Below are 9,780 nucleotides of genomic sequence, written 5' to 3' on the forward strand. Positions count from 1 at the left end.
GATGACTTAAGCAGATATGGGTATATCTACTTAATGAAACATAAGTCTGAAACGTTTGAAAAGTTCAAAGAATTTCAGAGTGAAGTTGAAAATCATCGTAACAAGAAAATAAAATTCCTACGATCTGATCGTGGAGGAGAATATTTGAGTTTGGTGTACATTTGAAACAATGCGGAATAGTTTCGCAACTCACGCCACCCGGAACACCAGAGTGTAATGGTGTGTCCGAACGTCGTAATCGTACTTTACTAGATATGGTGCGATCTATGATTTACCGCTATTGTTTTGGGGATATGCTCTAGAGACGGCCGCATTCACGTTAAATAGGGCACCATCAAAATCCGTTGAGACGACGCCTTATGAACTGTGGTTTGGCAAGAAACCAAAGTTGTCGTTTCTGAAAGTTTGGGGCTGCGATGCTTATGTGAAAAAGCTTCAACCTGATAAGCTCGAACCCAAATCAGATAAATGTGTCTTCATAGGATATCCAAAGGAAACTATTGGATACACCTTCTCTCACAGATCCGAAGGCAAGACTTTTGTTGCTAAATTCGGAAACTTTCTAGAGAAGGAGTTTCTCTCGAAAGAAGTGAGTGGGAGGAAAGTAGAACTTGACGAGGTAACTGTACCTGCTCCCTTATTTGAAAGTAGTACATCACATAAACCAGTTTCTGTGACACCTACACCAATTAGTGAGGAAGCTAATGATAATGATCATGAAACTTCAGAACAAGATACTACTGAACCTCGTAGACCAAACAGGGTAAGATCCGCACCAGAGTGGTACGGTAATCCTATTCTAGAAGTCATGCTACTAGATCATGATGAACGTACGAACTATGAAGAAGCGATGGTGAGCCCAGATTCCGCAAAATGGCTTGAAGCCATGAAATCTGAGATGGGATCCATGTATGAGAACAAAGTATGGACTTTGGTTGACTTTCCCAATGATCGGCAAGCAATTGAGAATAAATGGATCTTCAAGAAGAAGACTGACGCTGACGGTAATATTACTGTTTACAAAGCTCAACTTGTCGCAAAAGGTTTTCGACAAGTTCAAGGGATTGACTACAATGAGACCTTCTCACCCGTAGCGATGCTTAAGTCTGTCCGAATCATGTTAGCAATTGCCATATTTTATAATTATGAAATTTGGCAGATGGATGTCAAAATTGCATTCCTGAATGGATTTCTGGAAGAAGAGTTGTATATGATGCAACCGGAAGGTTTTTTCGATCCAAAGGGAGCTAACAAAGTATGCAAGCTCCAGCGATCCATTTATGGACTGGTGCAAGCTTCTCGGAGTTGTAATAAACGCTTTGATAGTGTGATCAAAGCATTTGGTTTTGTACAGACTTTTGGAGAAGCCTGTATTTACAAGAAAGTGAGTGGGAGCTCTGTAGCATTTCTGATATTATATGTAGATGACATATTACTAATCGGAAATGATATAGAATATCTGAATAGCATAAAGGGATACTTGAATAAAAAAATTCAATGAAAGACCTTGGTGAAGCTGCTTACATATTGGGCATTAAGATCTATAGAGATAGATCAAGATGCTTAATTGGACTTTCAGAAAGCACATACCTTGACAAAATTTTGAAGAAGTTCAAAATGGATCAAGCAAAGAAAGGATTCTTTCCTGTGTTACAATGTGTGAAATTGAGTAAGACTCAATGCCCGACCAATCCAGAAGATAGAGAGAAAATGAAAGATGTTCCCTATGCCTCAGCCATAGGCTCTATCATGTATGCAATGCTGTTTACCAGACCTGATGTGTGTCTTGCTATAAGTCTAGCAGGGAGGTACCAAAGTAATCCAGGAATGGATCACTGGACAGCGGTCAAGAACATCCTGAAATACCTGAAAAGGACTAAGGATATGTTTCTCATATATGGAGGTGACAAAGAGCTCATCGTAAATGGTTACGTTGATGCAAGCTTTGACACTGATCCGGACGATTCTAAATCGCAAACCGGATACGTGTTTACATTAAACGGTGTAGCTGTCAGTTGGTTCAGTTCTAAACAAAGCGTTGTGGCGGGATCTACATATGAAGCGGAGTACATAGCTGCTTCGGAAGCAGCAAATGAAGGAGTCTAGATGAAGGAGTTCATATCTGATCTAGGTGTCATACCAAGTGCATCGGGTCCAATGAAAATCTTTTGTAACAATACTGGTGCAATTGCCTTGGCAAAGGAATCCAGATTTCACAAGAGAACCAAGCACATCAAGAGACGCTTCAATTCCATCCGGGATCTAGTCCAGGTGGGAGACATAGAGATTTGCAAGATACATACGGATCTGAATATTCCAGACCCGTTGACTAAGCCTCTTCCACAAGCAAAACATGATCAGCACCAAAGCTCCATGGGTGTTAGAATCATTACTATGTAATCTAGATTATTGACTATAGTGCAAGTGGGAGACTGAAGGAAATATGCCCTAGAGGCAATAATAATGCTATTATTTTATTTCCTTATATCATGATAAATGTTTATTATTCATGCTAGAATTGTATTATCCGAAAACATAATACTTGTGTGAATACATAGACAAACTAAACGTCACTACTATGCCTCTACTTGACTAGCTCGTTAATCAAAGATGGTTATGTTTCCTAACCATAGACATGTATTGTCATTTGATTAACGGGGTCACATTATTAGGAGAATGATGTGGTTGACATGACCCATTCCATTAGCTTAGCACCCGATTGTTTAGTATGTTGCTATTGCTTTCTTCATGACTTATACATGTTCCTATGACTATGTGATTATGCAACTCCCGTTTGCCGGAGGAACACTTTGTGTGCTACCAAACGTCACAACGCTGGGTGATTATAAAGGAGCTCTACAGGTGTCTCCAAAGGTAAATGTTGGGTTGGCGTATTTCGAGATCAGGATTTGTCACTCCGATTGTTGGAGAGGTATCTCCGGGCCCTCTCGGTAATGCACATCACATTAACCTTGCAAGCATTGCAACTAATGAGTTAGTTGCGAGATGATGTATTACGAAACGAGTAAAGACTCTTGCCGGTCACGAGATTGAACTAGGTATTGAGATACCGACGATCGAATCTCGGGCAAGTAACATACCGATGACAAAGGGAACAACGTATGTTGTTATGCGGTCTGACCGATAAAGATTTTCATAGAATATGTGGGAGCCAATATGAGCATCCAGGTTCCGCTATTGGTTATTGACCGGAGACATGTCTCGGTCATGTCTACATTGTTCTCGAACCCATAGGATCCGCACGCTTAAGGTTTCGATGACAGTTATATTATGAGTTTATGAGTTTTGATGTACCGAAGTTAGTTTGAAGTCCCGGATATGATCACGGACATAACGAGGAGTCTCGAAATGGTCGAGACATAAAGATTGATATATTGGACGGCTATATTCGCACACCGGAAGTGTTCCGGGTGATTTCGGAGAAAACCGGAGTACCGGAGGGTTACCGGAACCCCCCCCCGGGAGAAGTAATGGGCCTTATGGGCCTTAGTGGAGAGAGAGAAGGGCAGCCAGGGTGGGCCGCGCGCCTCCTCCCCCCCTGGTCCGAATTGGACTAGGAGAGGGGGGCGGCGCCCCTCTTTCCTTCTCCCTCCCCACTTCCTTCCCCCTCCTAGTAGGAGTCCTACTCCTACTAGGAGGAGGACTCCTCCTTGGCGCGCCTATAGGGCCGGCCGGCCTCCTCCCCTTGCTCCTTTATATACGGGGGCAGGGGGCACCCCTAGACACACAAAGTTGATCCACGTGATCGTTTTCTTAGCCGTGTGCGGTGCCTCCTTCCACCATAATCCTCGATAATATTGTAGCGGTGCTTAGGCGAAGCCCTGTGACGGTAGAACATCAAGATTGTCACCACGCCGTCGTGCTGACGGAACTCTTCCCCGACACTTTGCTGGATCGGAGTCCGGGGATCGTCATCGAGCTGAATGTGTGCTAAAACTCGGAGGTGTCGTAGTTTCGGTGCTTGATCGGTCGGGCCGTGAAGACGTACGACTACATCAACCGCGTTGTGCTAACGCTTCCGCTGTCGGTCTACAAGGGTACGTAGGTCACACTCTCCCCTCTCGTTGCTATGCATCACCATGATCTTGCGTGTGCGTAGGAATTTTTTTGAAATTACTACGTTCCCCAACAGATTCCTCCTCTTCCGAATTCATTTTTTAATGTTGATGAATTACCCCTTTTAATTGTTTGGTTATGGTACTCTTTCACTGCTTGTGATGGATTTGATCGTGATTTTGGCATGGATGGATATGAGATCTCTCCTTCTGCTCCTTCCAATATGTCAAATTGATTTTCTGTAGCTGAGTTGATCTTCTCATCTGGCGGGCTCAAGCTCCTCGTGGTCATTCGAGCTGACCCCCTCGCCTTGATAGGTGAGATTGATACAGAAATTGCCATGCTTATTTTTGTTTTTACCTCACTGAAGACATAAGGAGGTTTAACCAAAGAAGTCTCCGAGTTGGTTCTCGGGAGTAATTAGCACTTACAAATATGTATCTCTAATTGAGTGCCACCGAATATTTTTCCTGGTACTAACCTAATGATCATATATGGTCTTATTTTAGGATCCCCCAGCAGATGAACCAGAGGTACTTGCAGGAATTCCTCTCATATTCGGACTGTGCTAAGCTATTCAAATTTGACTTTCAGGATTACATTCATCATTTTGGACGTACTGCGCCTGGTGATAAAGGAAAAGGAACTCTATTATTATTCTTCATGCCCAAACAATTAGAGTTTCTCATCTCCTTGAGGGTAATCAATTCCGCGCCGAGATAATATGGCCTTTCTTTCCCTCTAAAGTTAGCGAAAATCACATATTTAGTGTGTCTGCAGGCAGCCAACATTCATCTCACAGAGCACGAGTTTAATAACAAGAATGTGCCAAATCTGCAAGCACATTTTGTAAGTGCATCTTTTACAATATAGTGAAGTGTTCCAATCCAGTATTTATTTCTGTCCTTTTTAGTTGGTAATCCACCTTTTACATCCTTTACAATATGTTGACAAGTTACAACTGAATTTATTGAGCAGGAGAAAATCGTTGGCGATAGCGACTTCCTACATCAGTCGGCTCAACCAGCCTATAGATTCTACATTCCACCATGCGACTCACACGCCATGAAAGACATCTTTAGTGTTCATGGTCTCAATTTGAAGGTAAAATGCTTCTTGAAGGTTTTTGTGGGATCTCTGTATTTTTTTATGTTTTGCTGGTTTACAAGTCACAGTTATTTTGGATAGCATGTAGAAGCAACCTTGTCTTTTTGTTAATATTTCAGTGAGCATCTCCCAGAATTACTTGGCCGATAGTATTTTCATCACCGCAAATATTTTTGTTTCATGAAAAGGTTCTCCTGTTTATCTTGTGTAAACTAACTTCACATAACAAATTTGTTTTTAATGTCCAATTCACTATGATTTGCCAGGACGTAGGTGCATCATTTTACTTTAGCAACCCTCCAAAAGTGGAAATTGGCCTGGAGTGCAGAGTTATATGAGGAAAATGTGTTATAACAGAATTGCTGGTTCTAGACAGAGGCGAAAGAGGCATTGCATCACTGCTGCAAATCCTTAATTATAACAGGTAGTTTGCTAGATTAGAGAGAGCCAGATTCCTTCGGTTGTTTGTTATGACACAAATACAAAAGCTGAAATGATTTAATATAGGGACCAAATCAAGGACATAGTTCAGCGGATGGGATAAAGCCATACAAAGTTACATATACAAGTAATTGTTTCCAATCTTTCTATGAGCATTAACCTGAGTTAATATGGAAAGTGCTCGCCTATGTGATTACCATCTTTTTTCCTCATCTCCTTTCTTTAACATGTTACAATTGTAAATTCGAAAGGAAATTGATCTTTTTAACTCTTCTTCGAAAACAGGTGGCCTTGAATTTGGTAAACCTTGCATGCGTGTCCCTATTTATTTTGAAATTTTGGGCAAACTCTGTATGGTTTTCTGTTGGACAACATCGACGAGAAGGCAAGATGCTAAAGTATTTAAGGTTTGCGCATTACCTCCTTTTGATTTAGGTGGAAATTAGTCCATGGACCAATTCTTTCTTTTGATGTTTTATTTTTGTTTTTCTATTGTACCCTAGGAACTAGCATATTTTTTTACAGGATTGATCGATTTGTTGATTTATTTGTTTTATTTTGTTCCTGTAGTTGTAGTCTAAAGTGTATAACTAGAATGCTTCATTTAATTACAAGGTCAATTCTAAAAAAAGTAATTACAAGGTCAAAGTTTACACGTGCAGACAAAACACTGAATCTATACTAGCCTACTTGTACACCCAGCCTAAATTTCCTGGTATATTTGCATATGTTTCTTGCTTTCTTAGTGCTTTACATCATTGAATGTTATATCAGTTTTCTTCTCTTGTTTCTCTCTACAATATAGTGTATGAAGGTGATAAGCTGGTAGATGGCTGGAATACCCTTTGACTTGGTTCTAAATCTTAGATGACCGCTGGTCAATATTTATATGGTTTAACATGCCAATGAGTCTTGTTCTCATCTAGATTGTTGTATTCTCTGATAATGAGTTGATCCAAGAATTAACATGATATTTTATCTTCGTATAGGAGAAGAGAAATTCAAAAAAAATGGTTAATGAAGAGGAATCCAGTGCCATGTCATGTGGATCTCAAGAGCTAAAATGAAATATGTGTCAGCCTCTCATGCCTAGACTAATTATCCTGATGGTCCAGTCCATTTGGAAAATCCTCACTGGCATCATGGTTATGAATATGCTTGGTGGAAATTATGATGTGATATTAAAATTTTGCTTTAATAAGAGGTGGTCGGGTGTGAGAACATGCATGTATAGCTCAGGCTCCACGTTGTTTCCTGATTAACAAAGTTATGATTTTTCACTACCGAACAACAACCTATCTAAGAAAGTAATCCTACGTTTGGTAAGAATATTTTTGTGAAAGATGTAATGTGTGTTAGCCTTGAGGTGCGTTGCACGTGCGCGCTTACTAGTTATATTAACTCTTCTCATGTCAGCGGAGCTTAAACCATCTTTTAGTGCTTAGTTGTGTTTGAGAAGGAAATTGTTTGCTGGCATCTTTTTGGAGAGGTGAACGTTGGTACGAGTAGGCATTACCTTTCAGTTATCTTGCTAGTAGTTTCTTAGAAGCTTCAACTTTCAACTATAGGAATTTAGGCCAGCACCAAGCTATAGATTTTTATTACTTGTTTTGTTCTCAGAATATGGAACCTATTTGTGCAATCTAACCTACCTCTCCTTGCTTTTGAGGATTTTACTAGAACTGACATAAATGTTCAGTATCTGGATTTGGATGTTCAGTATCTGCCATAGTTTATTTGGATGTTCAGTATCTTATTTGGATGTTCTGTTTATCTGGCAGAGCATGGCCAAGCTGGCATGTAAATAAGATTTTTACCTCCAAGAGGTACCTAAATCTGGATTTTTACGTGACGGTTTGTGCACTAGAATGTACAGCTGACTTGTACTTGGACTTCTAGTTGTCTATAGTCCTTGTACGTGTATATATATACATATCGTTTAACCGTGGCCAGTGATGTGCAGTTCAGAACGCAAGAAAATGAACTATGGTCTGAAGTTCTTTGGAAATCCACCATGATGATGTTTTTTGTGCTGTGTTTGCGTATCATTGCACTAATCTGCTTTTTTTCAACCAAGGGGCTGTAAGCAATAGATGGTCTGGTTTGCCAGTTAACAAGTTCTTATTAGGTAATTGTGCTTGTGTACCACGATGAGAAATGGGTCAAGTAATTTTAGTGTCTTTTCCTTTTGGATGAAGAATCTTTGCTCCATGAAGTGTATGTGTATACATCTTGGTTGCTTCAGATTTTGAGTTTGAGCTAAGTTCCTTGCTACTTTTGATTTTGAGTTTCGGCCCAATGGCTGGCCTTTCTGCTTGGGCTGGCGAGAGAAGCTGTGGTCAGGTCCATGACAGGTCCATCTGAATTTAAGTCTCGCAGCAATCAGCCGGAATTGCCAAAAAAAAAAATCAGCCAGACGAAGGAAGAGGGATGAGGTCCGCTTGGTATCCTCGGAACAGCCGTCGTCCTGATCGTCCTGGTATCCTTGGAAGATAGGATTTTTAGGACCCGAGTGTCTAGACACCCTCTTATCAGCACCGTGCGTTCAGAAATGGTTTCCTCGAGATTTGTACCGTGTCCTCAAGCAGGAATCTGATTAGCAGGGCTAAGCGGCGCGAGGCTCGTAACATTTGAAGCAAATATGACCTAGCCTAGCACTGTTCCTTCTGAAAAGAATCTTAGCTAGCTGCAGTTTATAGGCTAGATGTGACAATACAACTTTACCAGATACGTAGCAAACTTGGAATAAGAAAAAGCGTGGGCTGAGGACCTGCATGAAATCTTACTCAGACAACAATAATTTTTAATTTGCAGCTGGACACTTGTCGGAGGACGGAATACATGATTCTTTTTCATTGTATAATAATGAAAGATAGCTCAAAATGCATCTCGTACCACTGCTACTGGAGGCTATCATGTCTGACTGTGTACCTGTCTCACTTGTTCATGGCTCAACTTTAGCACAGTACACTACCTGTGCGGCCGATCATTGACAATCTGCATGACTAAACGTTTCAAACCAGGAACTATGGGGCGCATCTAGATCAAGCAAAACATGTACCTGATACATACAATGTACGTTGACCCTCCGTAAGCTTGACTGTACCAGGTACAAACAGTGGACCCGTGCATACATGTAGCAGGTTCCCCATTCACACCCAACGCTGATGAAGCAAGAAGGTAAAAATCTTGATATAAAACTGCCACTGATGTGAAACCCCGACACCCAGCATGCACCTGTCTATGTGATGTCTCTTCAACTACACCCGGCCTGACCTGCTGCCCGGGCTACCATCCTGCTGTCCGTGACAACCTACCATGCCTACTCAGTCTGCTGCAGCCTAGGACCGGCCCCTGCTTTACTCTGCAAATTCAATGCTTAATTCACATGACAACGCAAGTGGCCTGGTGCTGTATAGGCCTGGGCACGAATCTTTAAAGCACTGAACGCACCGGATAAGGGGGTGTCGGGACACTTGGGTGCTATGGCATCTTTTCGATCCTTGGAATACTGCATGGAGCTGTTAATGCATTTCTTCAAGTTTTATAGCACTCGCATCGACAATGTTGAGTATGCTGAAGGGCAGGGTGCGACGTGGATGGATCTGCTGAACGCAAGCTCGCTTGGGCAGTTATAGAAAATCTAGGAACTATGTTTTGAAGCTTCAAAATTTTCTATTAAAAAATAGCACTCACGTACATAGGGTAGTATAGCATTTATGTTCAACTTGTCATGATAAAATTTGCTAATTTGTGTTTTTACAAAATTTATATACATAATTTCTATCGAGATTTTTGACTTTTGTAAGTTTGGTAATTTTCTCTCGTCATCTGCAAAGTTTGCTCACCCAGCTTGGGTCCAATATCTAAAATCCTTTCCCAGAGAAGGTTCAGATGTTCGGCGGAGTATGAGGGCTTATCCTGAACTATGATTTTGTGCCGCTCAAAAGACAGGATAGCTGCTTGTGCATGGCTAACTAACCTTGTGAACTGAACTAGGATTATAAATTGTAACTAACCTTGTAAAGTGAACTAGTACTGCATGTCAGGTATTGTTGTTACTGCAGCAAATTTTTACATTTTGCAGTACTTACTGGTGTAGGAGAAAACTTACTTGGCATTGGTCGGCAGGGAAGGTGCGTGCTTGAGGAGCCA

Source organism: Triticum aestivum, chromosome 1A (assembly GCF_018294505.1).
Source record: "Triticum aestivum cultivar Chinese Spring chromosome 1A, IWGSC CS RefSeq v2.1, whole genome shotgun sequence".
NCBI classification, from domain to species: domain Eukaryota; kingdom Viridiplantae; phylum Streptophyta; class Magnoliopsida; order Poales; family Poaceae; genus Triticum; species Triticum aestivum.